This window comes from Sturnira hondurensis, unplaced genomic scaffold (assembly GCF_014824575.4).
Source record: "Sturnira hondurensis isolate 20B ecotype Veracruz unplaced genomic scaffold, ASM1482457v3 Scaffold0004474, whole genome shotgun sequence".
NCBI lineage: Eukaryota > Metazoa > Chordata > Mammalia > Chiroptera > Phyllostomidae > Sturnira > Sturnira hondurensis.
Window position 1 is genome coordinate 5,717,882 of NW_028077105.1, and position 27,789 is coordinate 5,745,670.

The 27,789-nt window shown below is 36.4% G+C and overlaps 1 protein-coding gene and 1 long non-coding RNA gene across 6 annotated transcripts in view; both read right to left on the reverse strand.

The window, feature by feature from the left end:
• EYA4 (EYA transcriptional coactivator and phosphatase 4) overlaps nt 1–27,789 on the reverse strand; it is a 255,400-nt gene that overhangs the window by 125,440 nt on the left and 102,171 nt on the right. The gene's annotated exons all lie outside the window — the stretch shown is intronic.
• Nucleotides 11,860–26,454, reverse strand: LOC118986688 (uncharacterized). 2 transcript variants are annotated; one of them, XR_005066432.1, is made up of 3 exons: nt 26,434–26,454; nt 14,986–15,067; nt 11,860–11,872 (listed from the first exon to the last, which is right to left on the reverse strand). It is a non-coding gene; the product is annotated as an uncharacterized LOC118986688 (long non-coding RNA). The 2 variants fall into 2 exon arrangements; XR_005066431.1 differs by lacking the exon at nt 26,434–26,454 and adding an exon at nt 15,652–15,662.

The following is a 27,789-nucleotide window of genomic DNA, read 5'->3' on the forward strand; positions in this document are numbered from 1 at the left end:
ATAGAAGCTACTGCGGAAGGAGTACAAGGTGAGGGCTCCAAGACAGATAAAAGCCTAATGCAACAGAAAAGTACAAGTTGACTGCAGAGATGGCATTGAATTTGAACCTCACTACATCCCTAAACTTAAGTAGATGCTTCTTGCTATGGTCTAAATGTTCGTGTCCTCCTTGAATTCATATGTTGAAATTCTAACCTTCAAAAACAAGAAAGTTGGGCCTTTGGGAGGTTCTTAGATCATGAAGGTGGAGCCTTTATGAATGGGATTAATGCTCTTACAAAGGAGGCCCTACAGCACTCCCTAACCCTTCCACCACTGAAGACATAGCCAGGAGCTGGCTGTGAACAGGAAAGCAGGCTCTCACCAGACACAACGATGCTGGTGTCTTGTTCTTGGACTTTCCAAACTCCAAAACTATGACAAATAAATTTCTGTTATTTACAAACTAGCTAGTCTGAGGTATTTTGTTACTGCCACTCAAATGGACAAAGACCATCCCTGAATACTAGTTTACTAAGTGAATAATTCAATCCAGCATGAGAGATGCTAAAGACCTGAATTAAGACAGGGGCCACAAGAAAAGAGTTCAGGGGATGTTTTTGACAGATATTTCTGAGAAAGAACTGACAGAATATTGTTATTTTTTTATTTTATTTTTTTTAAATTTATTTAACTTTTATTCAAGTACAGTTTTCTTGCTTGTATTCCCAGCCCTGAATATTGTTATTGACTGAGGAAAAGTATAAAGTAGAAAATGATATGATGTTTTAATCTATCCTTGAAAAATATTTTAGTAATACCAAAAACCAAAAAGAGGAAACTTATGACTTTAAAATACTTCAAAACCCTATCTTATTTCTAAATTGATGGAGAAAAGTTAAATGAATCATTAAGAAAGTTATATGTTTATAGTGTCTTGAACACGAAATGAGAAGCCAAATGGAAAGTTTTACCTAAATTTGAACACACCCTCCCATTTGAGAGATCAGCAACACTTCATTAAACGATGACTGCTGAAACATACATGCTATTGAAGAAAGAATATTATTATAAAATATATAGAACCTTCTGTCTTCAATGACCACCAATTTAGTTTTGAACTTGTTCTGAACAAAGTTGAAGCAAGCAGGCCAAGAAATGAAGTGGAATTTCATGCCCACAATTTAAATCCAAACCCTAGTTTTCATAAGACACACAGGAGGTGGGCAAAAACCATCAGGAGGGGAAAGATGAACTGTGTTAAATGCATTAAAGTGGCTGCATTATTGTGACTTTTAATCCTACACAATGTTATTAAAGTGCATGCAACATCGAAGCAGGAAAAAATGAATTAAAATTTAACTCTTTTAAGATTATTATTAGTATATAATAAACATATAAGTTAATCAAAACAGTGATTTAAAAAACAAATAAATGAATAATACCTAATTTTTTTAGTGTTTGTTATATGCGAGGCACAATGCTCAGGTAGATACTTGGTTTTCTTCAATTCACAGATGTCAATATTGAAAACCAAAAAAATTAATCAAAAGCAACTTCTGTAGTAAACTTCAAATCAACAGTTATAAAGGCAGTTTAACCAGTATATTTTAGGAATCTAAAATTCATAAACACATAAACTAAATGTTTAAAATTAAGATGAAAAAGTTTTAATATTTAAAAGTCCAATTTTCATTGCATTACAATAATAATTATTGCTCTTTGTTAAGCAATTACTCCTTTCCATCCACTGTGCTGGGCTATGTATATATGCAATCTCATTTAATCTATGAAGACAGGTATGATGGATGAAACTCTCCATTTACAAATGAGAAAACTAAGGTGAAAATTCTGGTTCAATGTCCCACAGCTGGGACAGGGATAAAATCAGGGAAGAAATCAGAATTGAATGCTATATCTCAAGCCTTTCTTTCTTGCCTATGATAGATGTGCCAATTGCTTTTATTAGATCTTTAAAAAAAAAGAAAACTGAGTTGAAACATTCCATGGAATTCTTTTTAAAGAAGAACCAGTTACTTCTTATATCAACTATTAAGCAAATCTTTTAAACTGGGTTACTTAAGAAACCAGTCTTTACCAAGCACTAATAACATTTAAATTATATGTAAATAGAGTGAAATGTTCTAAAAAATACATCCAAATACCTCTAATATCCACCACCCAAACAACTGCAAAAAAACCCATTAATGTGAAAANGAATTCTTTTTTAAAGAAGAACCAGTTACTTCTTATATCAACTATTAAGCAAATCTTTTAAACTGGGTTACTTAAGAAACCAGTCTTTACCAAGCACTAATAACATTTAAATTATATGTAAATAGAGTGAAATGTTCTAAAAAATACATCCAAATACCTCTAATATCCACCACCCAAACAACTGCAAAAAAAAACATTAATGTGAAAAACAACTTCCATTATTTTGTTGTTTCATGTCTGAAATAGCAAGACCCACTCATTCAACAGGCTTTACTGAATACCTTGGGAATAGGAGAGACCATTCTAGAAATGGACATGAACTAGACCTGAGTAGTCCAACAGAGTTGCCACTAGCCACTCACGGCTGTTAGTCCTTGAAATGTGGCTAGTCCAAACCGAGATGTACTGTAAACGCGAAAAGCACATAGGAGTTCAAAGAATTTGTATGAAGAAGAATATAAAAAATCTCAATATTTTTATATTGAGAAATAAAATAATATTTTAGATCTCCTGGGTTAAATAAAATAAATTCTCTGTTTCTTTTTACTTTTCTAATGCAGCTACCAGAAAGTTCGAAACATGTGTGACTTCCATCATATTTCTGTGGAACAGCACTAACCCAGACCGATGGTAACCTGACCGCATTAGTCATGCGCTCCGGTGAGGGAGACATACAGTAAATAAGTAAACAGGTAAACAATGCATACAATGTCAGCAGTGGTAAGAATCAAGAGAACAAGAAGTGGAAAAAAGTAAAGAAGATTGGTCAATGTCATTACATTAGACATTTACAGAAAATTCTTGTTCTTATTTGACAATACCACCCATTTTTCATGTTTTTTAGGCTGTATGTACATGAATAACAGAAATTGTACTTTTCACCTGCAACTAATACAAAATAATACTGAATGTAACTGTAATTGGAAAAAATTATACTTTTAAAAGAAATTATAAAGTATGTGGGATTGGTGTAGGGAATAATGAAAATTTCAATGTCTGGAAAATAAATGTGGAAAATATAATCTCTAGAATATGTTATATTACAACTACTATATTTAAGTATAAAAATTACCTTAGACTTTTTCATATTTTCTAAGTATGAGATGCTGTGAGAAGCTTATGATGTTTCATATGAATTAACTTTTGTAAGAAGTAAAAACATAATTAACTCATAAAAATCTTCAAAAAAGAAGAGGTTTCTTTTACCTTATCCTCCATCTTAAAAAGGTGGAACCAATTATCCCAACTATTTTTTACTTAATCTGGCTGTTTATAAATCCTGAAACATTAACAACAATAAAAAGGTAAAAGATTGAATAATGGAAGCAGACATTTTTAGAAGACTTTTTGGTAACTTCATTTTGTTTTCAAATGAACTTTAATGATTATCTTAGAACACAGGATACAGTGATAATAAAAGGTTAATTCTGACACTGTACTTCCAAAATAAATATTTGAAAAATGAAAGTGTGCTGATGTAATGAGTGACTTATGATGCATATTTTTAAAGGTGATATTTAAGAAAATCTTTAGTTTTTCACTGCACTGTATAGAAAATATAGTGTAAATTAGATTGTCAGCTTTGGTTGACTTCAAATGTGAATACTCTGAAATGCGAATCTGACTGAATAATGTTTATACAAATACTGTAGCATATCAAAGCCTAGTTTATATATTAATGTACATTTTATAAAACATATTTCATGACTAAGTCAGACAAATTGTTGTCAACAATTGTCTGATAAAACAGAATGAGTTACCTTTAGGTTCTGGTTTAGTGAAAATAAGAGACTTCTTTTAGTATAAATCGCTATATGGCATTATTCATATTTTCTAATACTTAGAAGTTAGCCATATTTAAATTTTATCTTACTTAATGAAAATATAAAGCATTTTCTTATAATTATACCACCTTTAATTTAGTAATGTAAATTATGCTCTGATTTAATACATTTCAATTAGATGACCTTTTTAACACATTTACTTTTTAAAAGACATTTGAACCAATAGGTACTCAGAGTTTCATGGGCTCCCTAGATCACCCTGTTCTTGGGTCAGTAGAATTAAATAAATATCTTTTTTCAACTTTATTTCCGAATGCCTATAGTAACCATACCAAGAAAATATAAAAGTAGATATATGAACTAACTTCAATAGTGAGTCAAATAATTCTAGCTGGGCTATTTGACAGAATATATAATTTTTTCAGTAGAGGCTTTTGCCAAAAGTTATTCTAATGCTTATTTACTTAGAACACTGACAAAAACATATGTTCTTTTTCTAAATTTACATTAATAGAACTTAGCATAAAATGAGATAACTTTAATGAGATAACCTACTATTCTGTGTGCAGCCAAGTAACTATAGTTTATGTTGAGATCAGCATAGAATGGCTGTTGCCAGAGCCACACAGAAACGAACAGGGACAGACGCGATGTAGACCGTCCTCCACTGACACGCCTCCACACTTCTCAGCTAGACCTGTTTTACGTTTTTGTACTTTTCAATTCAGTTCTTGACTTCTAAAAACTCAAAGCCATATAAAAATTCTGGAACATAGAGCTTGTCAGATAGAGTTTTAAAAATATATCTGTTTAATATGCCCATACAAGTTTGGAAGATTTTTCAAAAATATATAATGTTATTTTGCCAATGGTGGTCAAAAAACTAAAGTCTGGAGATGGGCTTTGTAAAAACCTAATGACTAAATAGTCTAAAACTACTTTTATGAAGTGTCATTCCTTCTTAGAAACAAGACTTTTGCAGCTCTAAAATTTGCACATTTCTGAAATCCTTTTCACGGACTTAGGAAAGTTTCTTTACTTCTCTGTTTTCTTAGTGTATCCTTTTTCAACCTCTTTATCATCGCTTACCCAGGCTTCTCCCCCCTCCCAAACACAGTATCAGTTTCGAAAAGCCCAAGCTACCACTTATTTGTTCTAACAGTGAGTTAATGCTACTGCATCACTGGAAGCCTGCATCGACTTTAGTTCAAAGAAAAATTGCCACAACCATCTTTAACTGTTACACATAAAGTACAAAGGTGCAATTGAATACTCCATCTTTAACTGCATGAGTAATAAAATAAACACATACGCTGTGAGTAGTAAGGCTGAAGTTTAATCAATAAAGGTCCACCACCCAAAACCTAAAGTACAAATTATTTTACCCTCTAGTATTGAACCATGTTGGACAAGACCTTAAATACCAGGACCCAGGTTCAGGGGAGGGATGTTATACAAAATCGCACACCGGAGACAAGTCCCATTTTTAAAAGTAAAAGATCCTCTAGGCTGGAACTCTTCATCAACCCCAATGGTCACAACAGTGTCCGCGTTATTTGAGAGTTCATCGCAAGGTTAGATATATTTTAAAAGCAACATATAATAATGACTCACAAACAGAGCATAATTATTTTTGCATAGTATATGCCTATTAAATCAAATGTCAAACCACATAAACTTGTAAAGTTCTGAAGCCCGTTTTCTCCTTAATTATGCCATGGTCCTTTGTCACCTGCCATAAACTCCAAATATATATGAAATATTCAGGAAATGTTCAAACTCCTTCTAATGGTACGTTTTTCATTATTAGCCAAAAGGGACTATATCAAAGGTAACACAGTACTTAAAATGCCACAAAAGGAACCATAAGATGCCTTAACATATCACATTACAGCTCATATGAAAGTCCTCCGCTCCCCCCGGTTTGAAACAGGACTAGACTGTTCAGCCGCAACACTCTGCATACACGTGACAGCTAAGTGTTCAAAGAATTTTTTCTCACAAATGTAGAGTATGAACAGCCAAGAGATATTTACTCATATACGCAGCTTCGTCTCCTTTACACCTTTGCTCACATGTTTCCTTATAGACCTGGGTGTCACCAGATACACAATAGTATTGAGACAACAAAAAAGCAAAGTGGAACATTCAGTTCCAAACCCAGATCTAAAATTTATTGAGCATTATGTTAATTTGGTAAATCTACTGCAGTTAAATTCAAATTACAAACTCCACTGTACATTTCCTCATTGAACTAGGGAAGAGTAATTTCACTAGTATTAAATATCAACATATTTAGCTTTTGATTTCCCTTTATGCAAGTGAAGATTTATGAATTCATACAAATAATGCTTTAAAAATAATTTTGAGAATTGACCCTATTCCTTAAATAGCAAAATCTTGCTACTGAAATTTTAGGCAATGTCTTCTATATCTTTCTGGTTATTTTTTTTTCCTTTTTGAGATACTGGAATGCGTTGACCACAAGGTTAAGAAAAGCTTCCCCATTTATCATGACCTGCCAAGCACACAGGCCCTCAGAAAGCACAACCCTCTACCACACAACAGATTTGGCTCATCTTAGTCATGAAACTTCAAAAGAATGTGTCCACAGGCATAGATTGGCTAGCATTTGCTTTAAAGCATGAATATCAATCATTGTGTAACATACTAGGGCGCCTAATACCACTGTCTATTACTTATAATTGGTAACTGACCTTTTCAACTTCAATGGTAATTAATATGGAGATAGTCTGGTTTATTAATATATAATTGTTGAATTTATATGCAATAGTTTTAGTAAAAGTTTCTGTCAAAATCTCTCTTAGGTTTGAATACATGTATATAAACTTTTAAAACATATTTTCAGCAAATATATAAAAACTTTCCATGTGACCAATGGTATCACAACTACTCTTACGGAAATTTGAGAAATCCTCTCATTGTAAAAGCAAATTGATGGATAAAATGTAAACAATAAAATATTAAAGGCAATTTAAAATTGAACAGTACATATCAGTATGTATCTATAAACAGAAGATTAACTTTCATTGATGCAAAAATTTCTGGCACAGCATGTGGTTAAAATAAGTATATAAAAACATCTATGTTTTTGAATTTTATGAATTTTAGATTCTCAATCTTCCATTCAAATAGCAACTTTTATAAGAAGAAAATTCTGGGGTGTTGGCATCAAGTTTTTTATTTTGAAATTAAAATGTATGCGAGAAGATAAAAAATGGATTTGTAGCATGCTGCCTTTTAAGCTGATAATTTAACACTATTTTAGTACATTTTGGAGTTTAAAAATCTAACGTAGTTTATATCTTAATTCTATTTTGCATAACCACTGTTATAAAAAAAGCTTGTAAGTCACCTTTCCTCGGGTTTTAATCCTAAAATGAAATTCTTCTTAGCAGAGTTAATAAAACGAGATTTGGTATAATTGCACACTAAAAAACACAAATTTGGGGGTTTCTACTATTGAAGGAGGTTTTCTATCAAACTAAAACAACATTTTGAATCACCTACAAGCTAAGGGCCAATGACAGAGCAGCTCTGTAGGAAGCATATTAACACATATAAATAAATGCGTGCTAAGACAAAATAGTACCATTAATTGTACTCATTCAATTAAAATCTATGCAATGTATGATAAGCCTTTTTAAATGAAAAAAACTGGTTCATTAGATGAAGAGGCACTTAGATCATTTCACAGTTTTTTTGTGATTGTAACTATTTGTCTGCCATCCAGAATGAAATAAGTTCTCTCCACGGTCTCAGTGTAAAATGGATCCTCACAGTGGTTAAACTCAAGGGTTAATCAGCACAGAAATTATAGATTAGGTCTCTCTGCAGGGAAGGTCTCATTCTAGATAAACCTAATAAATAATTGAGATATACTTACGATTTTTTCCTCTTTGACCTCAATTAAAATGGCTTTCTGAGAGCGGGTGCTAAGGACAATGTATCCTGGCTTCCTCAATAGACACCCTTATGAAGTCATCTGGCTTTTGCATTTCTTCAGCAGCTGCATTACCTTCAGAGCTGGCTTGCACCATTCCCCCAAAGCAAACTGTGAGGCGCTGCCCTCGGACACACAGAGCCACCCTCCTTCTGCTGGCCGCTATGTGCTCCGAGAGTCAGGTCAAACCATTTAAAAATTCTAAGGACAGTTATTTATAAAGAACTAGGAGGAATAAAGAGAAAACTAGCAGTAAAGATGAAAAAATTGGCCTTTCTCTCTCTCCCTCTCTCCTACCCTCCCTCCTTCCTTCCCTTTCTCTAAGAAGTTATAAAACAAAGCATTTTATGATTAGTGGTATTTGGGGTTTTTTTGCCATTTTTGATAAATAACATTTTAGTAGCTTGGAAAACTTCTGACAAACAATGAACACCCCAAAAGCAAAATTAGGTAGTGCAAGATCACGATTCAATTACGCAGGATTCAGAGAGCAGTAACTGCAAGTAAGAAAAGGAGCAGGAAACTGGATAGCGCTGACTGATGCTCAGTAGACCCTGGAAACCAAACTGGAAAACTTATTGGCTGTGATAATTCATCCTCCCTTTCTTCAAACAGGTTCCCTAAACAATCTAACTCTGGCAGTAAATCAGTTTTCACAGAGACTTAGCATTGGAGGATATTTTCTCCTGGATTGCGCTTTTCTCACAAGAATAATGTAATAGTGCCCACAGAGCGAAGCTCTTCTCAGTTGTCTTGGATGAAAGAAATCTTTAAGATACTGTAGTTTTTGTGACAATTCACCCACACCTTAGCCCCTGGATGCAGCAAAACTGCAATTCACACTTTCTTCCCAAGATTCAAAGATATAAAGATTTAAACAATTTAAACCAGAGCTGCCCACGGCTTCTGTATAAAGTTTTTAAATCAAAGCACATGCTCAAGTACATATCCGAACAAAGGTAAAACCAACCAGAAATAATTTTTTAAATTAGAATTCAACTTGATCTTAATAATATTAAGTTTTAGAAAAAAATAATAAAGTTGCCTAAGTAGAAATATTTGTCCTCTTAAATATATAAAACACTCATTGAGATAACTATGTTTGAAATCCAATGAAAAAATCCAAATTCAGCACACAATTTCAAAATGAAAATTGTCTAAAACTCCTTTCATTTAAATAGCTGGTCTTAATCTTTAAAATCTTGCAGCCTGTAGCTATAAGGGAAAACTCCTCAAAGTCAACTATGAACATTTTCTAATAAATATAATCTATTAATTATCAACTATTGAATCACCTGCATTGCTTTGAGCGTTAACAAAATCTAGTTCTAGTAGTTAAATTTCATAAGGTAAAGACAAACCTATTTACAAGTCTCAACAAAGGCAGAATTGGGGATTTTCTCTAGGCTAACTTCCTTGCTCAATTTTTATGTACGTATTTCTTCTATCATCCTTGGGCCCAAACTGAGAAAAATCCATACAATTTATTTTAACTAGTACTTTCCTCTGACCTAGAACTGCCTATTCTTAGAGGTATGAGTTACCACGTAACATAATAATGACTATAACGCTTCAATCAAAAGCTAAATACAACTTACCTCATTCAAAGTCCACAAACCTGAAACTAATTCCAGTTTTATTTGGAAGCAAGTTGTGTGTGTGCGTGTGTGTGAAGTTCAACAGCCAATAAATTCCACTCTCCAGTGAGAGTAGAATGAAACCCGGTTGGAGGATTACGGAACACTCGGAGAGGTTTCTTGTCTCTAACCAACATCCAGATAGCCTTAAAAACACCTCGCTCTGGCATGAATCTCCGGGCTCCAGAAGCAGTGCAGTTATTTAGGTTAATGAGGAGGAGACATGGAGAGTAAACACTCTTGGCTCAGACCAGTGGTTTTCCACGACCTTCTCTTATAGTACGATGACTTGCCGTCAGGGGTCACCCCCATCAACAGCTCCTGTCTTTCAGTGGAATCCAAGGTACAGCATTTACCCTGATTCCTAGACTATCAACCTGCTGTCATAGTAACACATCCACAAAACACTGGTGTAGCTACTCAAAGAGTTAAATCCCTGCATTATATTTTCTAGAAGCAAATTTTACTTTAACTTCTTCTAAAACAAAGAATTTCTGCAGAGAAAATACTTCATGGTAAGTTAAGGAATGATACTGATTTAAATAAGGATTAAATAAGCTTTGGTACTCAGTTAAAGTCCCTGACCAACATTTTCTGTTGTTTGTTCAATTTTTTTTTCAGGGGAATGAGGGAGAAGGCCCGTAAGAGTACACTTTCATTACTATATCTCTCCTTCACACACAAAAGTTGTCTTCTCCTAAACACACGCACATATGCTGACAAAGTGGGGAGGTAATTACAGACATTCTTATTTAATTAGATTTTTATGTATCTTTATTTGAGGTAGAGGAAGGGATGAACACACACAGTTAGAAATGCTCATATAGAAGTGTTATCATTTTATATAAAGTATTTTCTAAAATAAAGCCTTTTATGTTTATGGAAAAAGAGATATGTAATGTTCTAATGAAATGAGAAATAAACAAGAAAAGCTAAGGTCAAGGGAAAGGATAATGCAAACAAGTCTAACCTCTGGCAGTGAGGTTCCCTCTTATCTAATGGCTTAGAAAAAAAGAACTGTTTTCTTTAGAGAAGACAATAATCTCTAACTTTTCCAATTCATCACTTTAAAAACGTGTCTCAGAGCTGTCAAAAGAAAGATTAAACTCATGTCATAAGTTCCTCCTACAACATTTCAATTTAGCATTTACAGGCATTATGGGAATTACTGCCTCCAAATTGTCTACATAATTCTGGGATGATTCCTTTTTCTTTTCTTTTTTCTTTTTTTTTCTTGATCTTTACAAGTGAGCCTCTAAATGATGCAGTGAGGCAAAGAGTTCAAATAAAGACCTGCAGAGCCAAGGAATAAAAATACCTCATTCTGAGTCATTTGCAGCAAAAGTGTTTCTTGAAGTCGTTTTCGTTTTCAAGAGAGTAACTGAGTGAAAAGCTATTACCTATTTCGGGTTTGGGCAGCACAAAAACCTCCGCGCCCTTAGGAACTGAAGACGGCGCTGTCTCCCCACAGTACAGGCTGCTGCTGCTGCTGCTGCCGCTATTGCGAAACTGAATCAGCTCAAACATTCCACCTGCAGCACAGGTTCAGCCCCGGCTTTGGTACCACTACAATACTTACTTGACAGCTGCCTGGCTCTACCAGAGTTAATAAGGCGGGCTGATTAATTATTTTAGAGACACAATTTTGACAGCTCAGTTCTTTGTTCCTAGTATTGTTACAGTCACTGAGAGTAACGTTTTTGCAGCCAAATCTCAAGTGATTACAGCTTCTTGAGTATTGCAGTACAAATTTAAATTCTTAAATCCAACAGAATATGCTTGGAAATGGCTACTTTCTTAAGGGATTATAAGTCATTCAATATTTTCTAAATTCTCAAAAGCTCAAGAAACATTCACTGGAGCAACATCTGTATCTGATCCTGTTATAATAGAGACCCACGGACCAAACCTAATACCTTGAAGAGCACACAAAAAAAATCATCATGAAGTAAGGAGGGTTGACCAGGTGCTCATTTTCTCTCCCAATCTTGAGGAGGAAGTCGGGGTAGTGGCAAGGGAAATGAGCAATGTGTGGTGGAAACTTTGTAAACAGGGAAATATAAACATGAAAACAAACGTTATTTGTAGTTTCATTTCTTAAAGAGTACAAATAACACTTTTTCTGATGAGAAATACAATCTTTATTTCAGCTGACATTAGGGCCTCAAAGTATTCCTAGAATCATAAAAAAGTAAAATTACATATCTTTACTTTAGACGATTAAATTAAGGAGGAAAATTACATTGATAGCTTTTTAATAACATTTTATGAGCAGATATGGTTGGGTTGCTCTTCTAGCCCCAAAGGACCAACACGAACTAATTACATGACCTGGGACAATTGGATAAACAATTCTTTGTATGAATTCATTGTTCTATTTGTGAAATAAAGATTTCCATCTCAAAGTGTCAATGGTATAATATTTATTTTTTCCGATCCAAACCCCATATTTTTGAAGACACAACTGCCAAACGTATTTCATTTCACAACAACTGTTTTCATTACCCACGCTTAACCTCAGGGATAGAGCTGCCAATCAGTGCTGCTAATTATGATGACATACCGCGCGGGTACAAACGAGTTCAGAATATTGCCAAAATCAAATGAACTAGATGTTTTTAAAAGTCAGTACAGCTTTATTACGGATAAATGCTTGCTTTCTCTTATGTTTGAAAATACTGAAGATGGCACTTTGACCCTAAAAAATTCTGTCTAGCTCCTATCTTTCAGTGATTGCAGTGCAATCCAGGAGGCCAGCCCCGCATTCTGATAAAAGTGAAGCTACCGTGGACCACTGACAGCTGACACACTACAGCAGTGACTGGTGCCACATCAGTGCTATACTAGTATTTGTTAAGTGCACGAACATTCTTCAAAGTGACGCGCAAAACAAGATTAATTTAATCAATTAGGACAACTTATAGGTTTGGTAGAAATAACAACATGTTTTTGAGAAAGTCAGTCAGTTACTGCAGTTTTGTGGGGCGCATCCTTCACATTCGCTATTACTACTCATTCTCCCTAAACAGCACAAGGTTGATGGCTTTTGTACCCCTCTTCTTTGTTTTTCCCTGCATCATTTTTGTTTATTGTCTAGTGATCTATTGAGCACCTCCTTCTCCAAAGTCATAAAATGCCTCTAGGCTCTTATATATAGTATTTCCTGCTACTTCTCATTGTTGACTAAATGACCAAAAGATGCTTTGTAAAAAATCCCAAAGATATTAGAAATCTAGAGATAAAACAGCCAATATGGGCAAACAAAAGAAAACAAAGGGGCAATGATAAATTCTGACAACTTCAAACCATGGAGAATGGAGGGAAAAAAATTAAAATTTCTGTATGTACAATAAGCNGGTGCATCCTTCACATTTGCTATTACTACTCATTCTCCCTAAACAGCACAAGGTTGATGGCTTTTGTACCCTCTTCTTTGTTTTTCCCTGCATCATTTTTGTTTATTGTCTAGTAATCTATTGAGCACCTCCTTCTCCAAAGTCATAAAATGCCTCTAGGCTCTTATATATAGTATTTCCTGCTACTTCTCATTGTTGACTAAATGACCAAAAGATGGCTTTGTAAAAAATCCCAAAGATATTAGAAATCTAGAGATAAAACAGCCAATATGGGCAAACAAAAGAAAACAAAGGGGCAATGATAAATTCTGACAACTTCAAACCATGGAGAATGGAGGGAAAAAAATTAAAATTTCTGTATGTACAATAAGCTCTTAAATTGTTGGTTTGAAAAAGACCATACGGAACCAAAACTAAACAGCCACCACAAATTTACAACAGCCTCCTTAGCCAAGTTACTGATGTGGTATTTATATTAGAATATAAAACTCAAAACCTAATTGCCTGTTTTAAAATAAACAGTTAGCAAATTGTGTCCATGCCATTGTATAACAAACACCACACAGTAATCAATGGAGTAATTATATTTGCCATTTGTTTAATCTCCTTCCTTCTTGTTCTGTCAAGGCTGACAAACCCAACTACATTCAAGAGCCAAGTAAGCAGAGGGAGTAAAGCCAATCGTGTGGAGGTAGGTCCCAAGCCAATAAAGCTCTGTACTTCCTCCCTAAATAACTCACAGAATTCCTATGTCTTAAATACCATCTACAGGCTGTAGATTTCCAAATTATTATCACCTCCCTAGATCCATCCTCTAAATTACAAATGCTCAGATACTATTCATTTATATCTCTATATAAATGTATCTCACAACCGTATCAAACTTTAACGTGTCTTAGTGCTAGGCTCTATTACTTCTCCACTAATCCTACCTTTACTGGCCAATATTTTTCTCCTAAATAAAGCCAGAAACCTGAGTCATTGGGTCCTTCCTTATCTCTAGCTCTATACCTAAATTTATCTGAGCAACAGGATTAGACCGACAGAAAGAACTGACTTCAACCATGTGCCCCAGAGTACTAGACCAAATCAGCTCAACAGATCCCATAAACCACCAAAGTCAGCCTGTAGACAGCCAGGTGGCTTTATCTGTAAGTTTCTGTGTTGACCTTTCCACATGGTCTGCAGATACCAGTGTCCCATAAGAGGAACTCCAGGACAATTCTGTCATGTGTATCAACCATGGCTAATGGGTTGAGCCTGGGAGGAGTGCATTCCAGGGCCAAAGTGCTGTCATTGATTACTTCAGCTAACATCAGAACAAATTTGGTATCACCTTTCCTAATTGGAGAGAGAAATAATGATCCACAGGGCACACATAAATTATGAGTCAGTTGTTCCTCCATGAAAATCCCCCGAGTGACCAAGGGCAGCTTTATTTTGGACAGAACACCACATTTGATGAGTATATAATCTATAATCCACAAACACGTGAAATCTCTTATGACATACCTAACATAAAAGTTTCCTACACAGTACGTACAGTTCCAAGATGCACACAGAGAGTCCAGAGAGAAAGTGGTTTTTGCCATTGTTGGGGGCCTACAAGTGGAACTGACATCAGTTGGGAAGGCACAGGTGGATGGTGTCTCCAAGGTGGCTTCTAGGTCAGCTGATGGACCTTAAGACTCCCAGTGCAGCTCCCAAAATTGTTTAAGGGATCAGTCAGTTCAATCTCTCTTTGTCCACACCGCTAAGGAGTCACATTTATCTGACCCACAGAATGAATGAATAATAACCCTGGGAGTGATAGGGAAGGCATCTAAAGGTGTTCATAGGCCTCTAGCTGAGCGATAAAGGAAATGGGTCACTCTCTGCTGGGGCTTACAGACTTGGTAAGGTTAAGGGAAATGGTGTTCACAAAATGTCAGAGCTGTTGGAGGTAGCAGAGCCCGAAGTCAGTTAAATTTAAGATGGTTCTAACAGTATGGGGGGACATTTTCCTTCAAAAAGAATGCTCTAAGATTTTTTGGATGCATTCCACCCACTCAGTAAAATGCAGCCCAAAGCAGGTGGTAAACTCCATCTAAGGCTAAAGACGGGCATGAGACTGATAGTCAACAAGTACCTCTCTCTTCAAAGTTCTTTTCAACTTTCCCTTATGGTACTTGTTGACTATCAGTCTGGTGCCCATATTTATAGCCTTAGATGGAGTTTACCACCCACTTTGGGCTGCATTCCACCTGCTTTGGGCTTGCAGAGCCACTTTGCAAGACAAAAAATCTTGAATGTTTTCCAACCACTGTACCTCCCAGGTCTGAGGTTTTCCATCTGCACATTCAGACCTGTTGCTCTGCCCCATCGCTATAAAACCATGCATCAGGTTTTAGTTGCTACAGCTTTGCATCTTTCCAGTCATCCCCTACTTGCACAGAGACCTTTCATCAGAAATGTCATATGCAGGAGGGCCAAGGCCATTTTGATTAACTTTACACAGGCCCATATGTTCTCCACCTTATAAAGGTCCACTTTAGGGAGACTCGGAGAGCAGTTTACTCTATCAAGTAATCAATATCATTCAATCTAGGCTGATTCAATCCAACAAGAAAACTCAAGTGGCTGAATTAGAATAAGTTTGAATCCTTTGTTGCAACCCCTTCTGACTGCGCTGCCACCCAGAGGCTGTACCAAACAGGCTTGTCTAGGGTAGCTACTAGGGGAAAGACAGACTCTCCATGTCTATAAATGATGAGGATTATAATTCAAATTTTCAAAAGATAAAATTTGATATAACCTCTCACCCCTGTCATTGTGATCATAACCCAGGAAGTGGCTGAGGGGTGATCTGTAGCTGGGCCAGCTGGACTCCATAACCACCAAATTGTCTTACTAACAAACACGGACCACAATGTGGTCAGGAAGGCAGCATTATAAATATTTGAATTGATTTTAAGGAAACTATTCCAAAACTCAATAATATGAAATGCCTATGGATAACAGGAAGCAGGGAAGGGCCACTGAGTATCTTGCCTCCTGACTTCTGTGACAGAAGTTGGACCAATGTCATAACTCTATTTGTAGATCAGTTTTAAGGGCCACAGCGGTATGGCTGGAGTTAGCGGATTGAAATGGACAGGCAAAAGCACAACCCGACAAAGTGTTAGTCGCAGTGAGGCACCAGTGCCAGTCCCTAGGGGGCACGTTCAGTTCTGCCAGTCTCTCGGGGACGGCAGGGGTAAACACCTATAAAACATCTTCCCTCACTGAGACAAACAGGTCTTCTGCTAGCAGGGGTTACTGATTACGCTTGTCACCTCTGCATCTGACATACAGAGTGCTCTACTTGGTGTCTGTGACTAGGGGTGTGCTGTAAGTCCAGTGCAATAATGAATGTAGGCAGCAACGGTGGCAATGTGGTTGGTGCAGCTGAACCAGCAACTTGATTCCAGTTGGTTCTCATCAGAGAATAGGTACTCGCCATAGTATCTTCCTGAATGACCCTGACAGCTTAACCATTTCCACAGCTTGTGGCCCCCAAGAGGGATGTTTTTAATCTGCCAGTTGGTAGTTTTTCAAGTGGCAGACCAAACAACTAGGTCACTGGCAACATTCCCAGAGACAGTAAATATATAACAAGATCCATTAAGGGAAGTATTGGCCAGCGCTATGAGAACTGCCTTGGATTCTGCACACTGAGCAGAGACAATATCCATTCTGCATAGTTGATGGTGAGGCTGAACAGCCACAGCAGCCTCAGTGGATACCATTAGGTTTCAGTTTAGACATCCATAAGGGGACCGGGCTCAGGCACTTAACAGAACTACCTGTGAAGAAGATACTGCTGGTGTCAGCCCAGCTGCATTCCTGACCATATCATCACCTTGTTGAAGCTTGTTGGGCCCTTCCCACCTTGTTACTCATTGAGTATGAGCTGTACCATTCCAAAATGAAAATATCAGTCTGAAGAGGTTCAAGCCACCATGGGCCAGCTGTTCAGTTTGACTTGAAAAAAGTGTACCTGGTATCCATGCCAGGATGGGATGAGCCCAGAACTCTACATGCTACCTCCAGGTGGAGGCTGCCTCTTTTTACCAGGGGCTCCTGTCAGGAAAGTCACAGTGACTTGAAGGTCAGTAGAGGTCACTAGGTTTGTGGGGCCTCCCCAAATATAACCACTTATCTACTTGAAGCTCTTTGGGATCAGGAGAATCCCTGCTGGATTATATAAGCATTTACAGTGTAATTAATCATGTAAAACTCAGGAGTGAAAGCTACAATAATGCTATACTGAACCGGCCCAATGGGTCTTTCCCACAAGAGCTAGTACTTTCATTCCTCCCACTGCAGACCCTGCAAACCACATTCACTGAATCACTGGATACAGGCATCCCTCCCTCCACGGGATGGGCAGAATGGTGAAGTGGGAAGTTTGGAAATTTATGTCTCCACCCTCTCCAGAGTTTCCCAGCAAATAACATATGGTTTTATGGTATTTCACACATACCATTTGGATGGCATATAAGACTTTTAAAAAATTAATCTTCACCTGAGGATATGTTTATTGATTTTAGAGAGACAGTAAGGGATGGATGAGTCAGGGCAGGAAGAACAAGAGAGAGAAAGAGAGAGATGTAAGATAGAAATATCGATCAGTTGCCTTTTGTACATGCCCCAACAGGGAATTGAACATACAACCGAGGTATGTGCTATGACTGGGTATGGAACCCACAATCTGTGGGCACACTAGACAATACTCTAACCAACTGAGCCACCTGACCAGGGCAATACATAAGAATTTTGGTCCTTCATCAGGACAAAGAGACCTCAGCCTCATTCTTAGCCTATATCTTTCTCCTTAAAGAAGCAGAAGGTGGGGTAGAAAGGGGCAAATTTAAGGCCGCAGAGAAAGAGAACATATCCTGAGTAGTAAACAAGGGGTATTTACTTTCAGTTTTGATTGGCAGCTGGCTCAGAGCTCAAGCATATGAATGTCTACAGTTACCAGTCCATGCAATGAATGCTTTGTATTGGGCAGCAAGATCATCACCACTATCATCACCACTATAGATCATCACCACTATAGTGTTCTATAAATAGAACACTATCTATTTTAGCTTGGGCAACCCCTGACCCCAGCTGTGGCTATGGGGCTATTCACCCCTTTGAGAAGACTTCAGCTGGACTTGCACAGCAGTGAATATTTTAAGAAGTCTGTTTTAATTGAGGGCATCTACTGCCCTGTTATTATGATAACATCTCTAAAGTTCTATCCTTGTTTCAACATAAGAATTATGGGACTTCTCCAAGGCAAATGACATAACTCTGGAATTTGTTGAGATTTCTTTGGGTCAATTTCTCATGTGCTCACAGATCATCTTCATTAGCATTACAGGGCAGTAAAAGCCCCAATACAAGTCAGCACCTCATCTGCGGCTTCCACAGGCGGCTTCCCCAGGACGGCTAAAGCTCCTTCCTGGCAGCTCAGACTCAGCACAGCAACTCTAACACCTCTTACTGTCTTCTGATGGGTCCCAGGTGGGTATGACAGCCTGGAGTGCAGAATGGACCGGCTGTTGCCAACCTTTCCAACCAACTATTATATACCCCATACCTTCACCTTGCAAATGAACTTAGTCACAGTTCTAGCTATTCAGCTGGCTCCTACCTGTAATGGTTTCAAATTCCCCTCCTTTAATGCTCAGCATATAAGATTATAATCGTTGTCTGGAGAGGGCCAGAACCTTCTTCCAGACCAGATGAGTGCATTTCTTGTCACAAAGGGGTGGATCTAAAGACAATCCAGAGACTGGCAAGGAAGACCCCATGCCTAGATCAGATTTAGCTACAAGAGTACCTTCATGCAGCTGAGTTTGAGCCTATTTCTGAATGCTTAGGTTATGACCACTTCCCTAGTTCATCCTCATTAACTGGCAAAAAAAAATAGAGGACCATTTATTCCCTGATTGACCAAATGAGCTAGTCAACATGCTCACTAATGATTTCTATACAGTTCCCTCATATCCCCTTAATTATCCATGGGGTTTTCGTCCCTCCACAGGGAGACATGACCTCCGCCCTTGCAATAGGCTGCATTACAGCAGAACAACCCTGGGCCTGGGGGACCCAAATCTTTTACACTGGAGAGTAAACATGCTGCCCTTTCCTACAGAGAAACATGTTGTGACTACATGCAAACACTTCTAATGTAAAATCAATTTTATAATTAAGAATAATTATACACCACTGCCTGGTCTATTGAGACAACAAACTAATGGGAGATGCACGGTTTCCCTCCCCAAACACCAGAAATGCCTCAGCTGTCTCATACTAAACCCTCACAACTTCATCTATCAAGAATATACCTAAATAAAGACCAAAAGGACTCTGCTTCTGCACAGTCAGAAAATACAGCAAAGTCTACACACCTGAGTTCATCGACTGTGTCTTAGAACAATCCAGTGAACTTTTACTCAGGGCTATTTATTACTACTTTATTACTACTTACCACATACCTAAAAACCTAAATATGCTAATTACTATATTGCAGTTCCTCGAAAAAGGGGGCGGCTCTTTTTTAAGATCCTTTCTTGTAGTACTCTCTTGTTTTACTTCTTAGCAATGATCACAATTTGCATGCATTTATCTGTTTGATTGTTTTTTTTAACCTTTCTAGTGTCTGTCTCCCTACTAGTTTTCACACGTTGTGAAAACTGGACCCATGCCTGTTTTCCCATAAGCTTATGTACAGAGTCTAGAAGAGTGCCTGACACAGAACTGCTCTCAATGAATTTTTGTTAATGATTGAATGAATAAATATGTAAATAAAGGCATGATAGTCATGCATTTTAAGAAGTATAAGTAAAATAATTTTTAGAAAAATTTTCTCCATCAAAATAGTTCAACTAGAAACTATTTCGGTATTTTAAATGGGTAAAACCTAAGATATCTAAAAAACCCAATAAAAATGCACAACCCTTTTTATCTGTGAATTTTACAGAGAAGAATGACTCTACAGATGCATTTACAGTCCCAAAACAGTTTTTTTTAGATTTTTTTTGTTTATTTTTAGAGAGAGGGGAAAGGCGGGGGGAATAAGAGAGGGAGAGAAATGTCAATGTGAGAGAGAAACACCTCTCAGTTGCCTCTCTTAGGCTGCCCAACAGGGGACTAAACCCGCAACCCAGGCATGTGCCCTGACTGGGAATCAAACCAGCAACCCTTTCATTTTGTGGGATGACGTATAACCTAGCCACAAGGGTCAGGGCCGAAAATAGTTTTTGGAATCACCAATTCATTTTTTTTTCATGTGATCCTATGAGATAGTTATTATCTCAATTTCACCAAGGAAAATAAGCAAAGATTTAGATATTCAGCAAGTTTTTCATGGACACAAAAATAATAATCGATAGTCGAGATTCAAATTCACATCCCTTTATGGAAGCCCAGTGGCCTCTAGTATATTACACTGCCTCTGCTCTAAGGAGAAGGCTCTGATCAGAAGTTTGACTAATACACTTTGCTTCTTATTTTCAGATGAGCTTCAAACCAGTGAGTTTTGCTGTGTTAAAGTAAGAACTTCAATAACACTAACAGTAAATCAACAAAAGCCATGAATTTAAAAGTGGGGTTTACTTCAGGGTTTGTTTTACCTTTAATATTTGCTTTATTTCAAACCAAACTGGAAGGAAAATATGTAGTTACAAGACTTAGTAATACTTCAGGTAAACCATATATAGCATTGTGTGTGTTCATATATAGGAATATATGTGTATATATTCCTAAATATAATATATACACATATAAACAAATATGTTTATATATATTTGTATAAATATTATATAATTATTGTCTCCAATGGCAATAGGCATAGTCACAATATAAAGTCTGTGCCCCAAGCAAAATTATCAAAAAGACCTCTTTATCCTCTCCCATAATTTTGAAAAAAACACCCAGTGATGAGGAGCCTCATTTAGCATGACTGTATTTTAAGAGGAATGTGTTAATAAGACAAGAGCTACTTCTGGATAATGGGCTTCATGCCTTTGAAAACTACTAGATTTACATCAAATTCTGATATGTATGATACAAGAGTGGAAACATATTTTAGAAACTTTTCTAAGTGATTTCTCCAGTTCAAAAATCATCTTATAATTAGACCTGGTTCTATCACTTAGAGTGAAAAAAACCTTACCTCTCTCTATAGAATTCATTTTGCTACTTAACAACATTCAGATATTTATGCATAATACATTTTGTGAAAATACAAAGGTCCTCCCTTTCCTTTGGTAGAAAATGAACCTCAGTTCGGAAAGGCTTAGTCTAACCAAAAGAGAAAAAAATGAGGAATAAAAGACTGTTTAAGAGCTAGTAAACAAGGACTATTAAATATACTGTAATTGTAAATTTGGAGGAAAAATTACCAATTTAACTTTACACATACATAACTATTCTTAACCAAGTTTGTCATGAATGAAAATAAGAATATGAATCCAGCTCCTGGTTTAAATGAACAACTGAGTTTGACTGATAGAGGAGTTGCTTGAGTCTAATTAAAAGTTTGGAATTATTTTTTTCTAAATATTTCACCACACCTTAAGTTATACAGATATTCAAGGTCATTTTCTGTAGGTATTTACTATAATCTTATTTTATGTTTTCCTGTTAATTATTATGATGCCATAATATAAAGAAGCTCTTGCATTTAAAAAAACTCACTGGATTAAGTGGTATTCTTCACTTCCTTTTGAAAACATACTATACAATGATTTGACGCTTCGAATGCTAACAGATAGTAAACTAATCTTTAGTAAGTTCATTCTCCAATCTCACATTTATTATACCACTGGTCCTGATACTATCAAAATAGCTGGCTTCCTAATAACAGCTATCATTTCAAAATCTGAACCTGAGTAGACTTCACTGTCCCCTCAGCAGCAGCCAACCTCTTCCATCTTCTGCATAACTTTATAGTAATAGTCATAAATAACAAATAATATTCTCAGAAACCAAAAAGTTTTGGGATAAGTACCAAGGAGAGTTCTGGTCAAGCACTGATTTCCCTAACACCATGATCAGAACAATCAAAATATGTATTAATACAACATGAGTAAAATATGCCAATTTAAATGATTCACATGTTATTCCACTGTAGAAGAAAAACTGTAAATAAGTAGTATGACTCCGGACTTTCATGCTGATAATATATATTATGGACTGAATTTTGTATCCCTCCAAAATTCATTTCTGAAGACTTGACGTCCAGTGTGATAGTATCTGGAGATGGAGGTTTTGTGAGGTAATCAGGGTTAGACTCGTCACGAGTCCCTCATGATGAGATTAACATCCTTACAAAAAGAGACACCAATCCAATCCATGGAGTCATACCAGCCAGGTCTCAAACAGTCCAACTAAAAGATGGGCAAAGGACCTGAATAGACACTTCTCCAAAGAGGACACACAGGAGGTCCAGAGACACATGAAAAGATGCTCAGCACCACTAGCCATTAGAGAGATGTCAATTAAAACCACAATGAGATACCACCTCACACCAGTCAGAATGGTCATCATCAACAAATCAACAAACAAGTGCTGGCGAGGCTGTGGAGAAAAGGAAACCTTAGTGCATGTTGGTGGAATTGCAGACTGGTGTAGCCACTGTGGAAAATAGTATGGAACTTCCTCAAAAAACTAAAAATGAAACTGACTTTTGCCCCGACAACTCCACTGATGGGAGTATACCCTAAGAATTCTGAAAACACCTGGGCACCCCAATGTTCATAGCAACAGCCAAGTGCTGGCAGCAACCTAGGTGCCCATCAGTAAATGAATGAATAAAAAACTGTGGTACATTTACACAATGCAATACTATGCAGCAGAAAGAAAGAAGGAGCTTCTATCCTTTGCAACAGCATGGATGGAACTGGAGAGCATTATGCTAAGTGAAATAAGCCAAGTGGTGAAAGACAAATACCATATAATCCCACCTATAAGTGAAACCTAATCAACTAAACAAACAAGTGATCAAAAAAGAACCAGAGTCACGGAAATAAAGAACAAACTGGCAATAACCAGAAGGGAGCAGGAGGAGGATAATCGGGGAAGGAAGAGGGAAGGGTCATCAAGGAATATGTATAAAGGACCCATGGACAAACCAAAGTGGGGAGAGCTGAATGTGGGATGTAGGGGTACGTGGGGCAGGGGGAAAGTAATGAGGGAAAAATGGAAACAACTGTACTTGAACAACAATTAAAAAATACACTGAAATATATTTTAAAAAGGAAAAAAGAGACACCAAAAGGCTTGCTGTCTCTCTACTTTTCTACCATGTGAGGACACAGGGAAAAGGGAGCTGTCTATAACCCAGGAAGGCAGCTCTCACCGCAACCAGCCATGGTAGCACCTCGATGTCAGGTTTGCCAGCCCCTCAGAACCATGAGAAATAAATATATGTATTTTGAGCCACCCAGTATGATATTTTGTCATAGCTGCTTGAGTTAAGACAATATGCAACTATATAATGTAATGTTATTAATATTTTTCTAACAAGAGCATGCTCTTTATTTTTTGGTTTTTACATTTAAAAAATCCTGAATTCTTTAAGTATATAATATTAAAAAAATAGTTTCCAATGTGAGAAACTTAACCTCTGAGCATAAATAATAACACAGAGCTATTTGCAGATTTATCAAAGATATATATAATAATCACCGAGGAAAAAGTCATCATAGGTATGCTGAGGACTGAAGCTTATCCCCAGGAAACTGTACTCATTAAAAAACTATTTTTCAAAGCCATTTATCTGAACCCTCATTATGCTGTCTGTGGACCTGAAAGGTACATTTGTCATTCTATTGTCTAAAAACTTTGGCAGTAGTCTTAATAAGAAGGCCCTGTTTCTGTGATTTCCCATAAACCTTCATGTGGAAAAAAAAGAAAATAACAAACTACATCTCCACCTGCCTTCAGTGGATCTGAGTATATTTTTATGCAGAAGCTGAATGTTTCCATAAATAAAAATGAAGTTTTTCACATTTCCCCCCATGGCACAACTTTTAATAAACTGAAGGACCCTTGATTCTTTCTTTTCCTGTCAACTGCTCATTCCCTATAAACTGTTCTCTTTCCAGAAGTCCTCGCAGAAGTTTGTCTGCAAAGTTTTATAGGAAATCTTATAAAACACTGGACAGAAAAAGAAGCAATATACGGTCATGGAAGTGAGTACATGTTTTACAATCAGGAAGTAGAGGATTGGTGTTCCATATCTGTTGCTTACCAACTGTGTGAAATTTTCATAGAAAAAATTAAGATAAAATAGCAGTAGCCAAATTATTATAGAGAATAAATAGGTTCTGATGAACCATTACTATTGCTATGACTTTTCAAGCCATCGCTACCACTACCCATAACAACAGTACCTATTATTACAATCACTGACATATTCAGTTCTGATTGGTAAGATTGCAATTCCTCTCTGGAATTCATAGTTATAAAAGTTCATTTAAGGATTCGGATGCCATTTTGCCACAGAAGCTGTAAACAAGAATTTTTAAGGCTTATTGTCCTTAGTATTATAAACACATATGCTATTATGATATCTACAATCTTCCTTAAAATACTGTAGCATGCACAATGTATTATTATATTCAGGTTAATTTGATTAAGCTATAATTTAGGGGTTACAACTATTCTATTTTGAAAAATTGCAACAATACGTGAGGTATGAACTATAGAAGGCTCTGATGAGAGAATCTTGTATTTGGTATTTTGACATTTGTACCAACTAGAGCTTTTTTTAAAATCCTTACCTGAGGACATGTTCACTGAGTTTGAGAGAGAGAGAAAGAGAGAGACATCAATGTGAGAAGCATCAATCAGTTGCCTCTCATACACACCTTGATGGGGGATCAAACCAACCCAGGTATGTGCCCCAACTGGGAAGTGAACCTGCAGCCTTTTGGTGTGAGAGATGATGTGCCAACCGAGCCACCCAGTGAGGGTTGAACTAAAGCTTGTATGCAAAGTGGTGGCCACCTAAAAGGACACAGAGCTAGAACTTTCGTAAGCCTACAAGCCAAACCATAGGTTCATTTTTTCATGTGTGTTTGGCTTGCTAATAAATGTTTAATAAATTTTTATATAGGAGGCATGATTTGGTAGAGTCTTCTTTCGTTTTCACCTAGGTTCAGGGTTTAGAAGGGAAGGTGAGTAACCTTTACTCGTCTCAACATTAACTAACAGAATTAAAGAACTGTCATTTTGTAACACACACACACAGAAGCACAGGCATGCGTTTCAGTACTGTTCACTGAGAAGGTGTTAGGAATGGAGTACTGATGAACAGATCATTGAGTCCAGTTTAAGTGAACTTGAAATAGAGGAATGACTCAACAACCATGATCCATTGTTTAGGAAAGCTCTCTACGTTGTTGGAAAAAGAAACATTCTTAGCACGGTGCACAATCATGATTTTTTTAATGCATGTGAAATTCATAGTACAAAAATACTACTCACAGTGATATTTTCATTTCAATATAAACTTGCTTTCAGTAGATAAAAGCTATGAACTTGTAATCATCTGAACTTGTACTTATATGTCCAAAATATCTTTAGTGTTGGGGTAATAAGATTATCAACTTTCCACAATTGCCAACCATAATATTTTGAGCTAAGACATGTGGACCTTCGTTAGTTGTATTAAATGTGTTGTTTTAGCTACGGGGGATTATTTCCAAACTTTCATTCTGTCTTGAGAGACTTCCTGTGATTAAACTTGGCTTCAACTCTGTTTCTTTCTCCTTTCAGTGAAGCTACAATTCTGACTCCATTATCATCACTGTTTTTGTTCATTTCCTAATAGGAGATCAATCATGTTTAGTTAGTTATTTATTTTATTGTTATTCAATTACAGTTGTCCTCATTACCCCCTCATTATTCTCTTCCCCCCTACCCACTTCCCACATTCAATCCTACCCCCTCATTATCTTTGACCATGGGTCCTTTATACATGTTCCTTGAAGACCCTTCCCCTCCTTTCCCCTGTTTTTCCCTCCCTGCCGCTCTGGTCACTGTCAGTTTGTTCATTTCCATGTCTCTGGTTCTATTTCACTCACTTGTTTGTTTCGTTGATTAGGTTCCACTTATAGTTGAGATCATATAGTATTTGTCTTTTACCACCTGGCTTACTTCACTTAGAATAATATTCTCCAGTTTTTTAAAAAATATTTATTGATTGATTTTAGAGAGATAGAGGAAGAGATAAAGAGAATGAGAAACATCAATTTGTTGTTCCACTTATTTATGCATTCATTGGTTGATTCTTGTGTGTGCCCTGACTGGAGAGCAAACCCATAACCTCAGCATCTGGGCCAAAGCTTTAACCAAGTCACCCAACCAGGGCCCATCATGGTCTGTAAATGAAGGTTATGTTCATTAATTATACACCTTTAATTACTTCCTTTTCAATTTATTTCAATTTCTATTTATTGATGAAACAGTACTAAAGGAAATTTTAAAAGAAAAAAAAGTCCCACTAACCCATCAGAAAAACTATTTGCATTGTTTATTTTCTGGATTTCTTTCACAATACCAACCACACTATATATGTTACTTTTATATGACATTTTAAACCACTGATATAAAAGATGTGGAACAAATACTACAAATTATAGTATATATGTATACATATTGCATAGTTTCTTTCACATAATAAGTATTATATTTAAAAATTCCATGTTATTTCTTTGCTTATTTTTTAAAACTCCAGACTATTCATCATGATTAAAAAATCTCAGTACAAACCTCCTTTTGAACAAGAGAAAAGTTATTCGTGGGGCACCATTAAGTTGTGAGATTTTTGTATTTTATCAATTTTAACCAAACTAGACTATATTTTATACACCTGAAATGCTTAGGAAGGTACATAAATGATCGAAACTATCAGCATAGCTGTAATGCTTTTAGCAACAGAAATATAGACAAAAATCAAATGTATGTATAAAAGCATCTGGCTTCGGGTGATAATGATACATCAGTTCAGGTTCATTGATATTCAACAGAAGTTCACTGTGGTGTGGGTAAGGTGGGAGGCTGTGTGTGCTGGGCACAGAAAGAATATGGGGACTCTGTCCACTCTTTGCTGTGAATCTGCTCTAAAGAAATAAACTAACTTAAAAGATAAAAGGTTATCAATTAAAAATTTATTTGGCAGCCTTCAAAAAGATTAAATTAAGCTATCAGGTTTCTGAATTTAAGAAAAAAACAATTTAGATCTATATTTCAGGAATAAGTATTAAATAAAAATGTACAGATTAAAAAAAGATTACTTCTTTTATATTAGTTTTGCCTTTAACATAGCACACAGTCTTCCATTTCTCACTTTAAACTCTTCCTCAAGACTTGCTTCCAAATAATCTAAAATGGGTGATGGACTGGAAAGCAGGCAAACAAGTTTTATATTTTGTTGTGAATTGTTACAGGTGAACCATGGGTATAAGAACCAGGGTATAAGGTCCTTTCTCTACTTTAGTATGTTTGAAATTTTCCACAATAAAATATTATTGTAAAAAATCTCTCTCATGAACTAAGTCTAAGACCTTATATTAGAATTCTCCCCACTCATAATAAAACAAGATATCCAGATAAAATTTATGAAATGGTTGATTTCAAACAGCAGATAGAGTCAGCAGAGTGACCTGTGAAAGAAGGGAAATGAAGGAGTGCAGTGCACACAGAATAGATTTGCGTCCAGGGTCACTTCCTGAATTACGATGCAGGGGGGACAGTGACATCTTAGTTTAGAAGTCAGATGTCTTCTATGTGTATCTATATCTTCCAACTCAAGTGTATATATACAC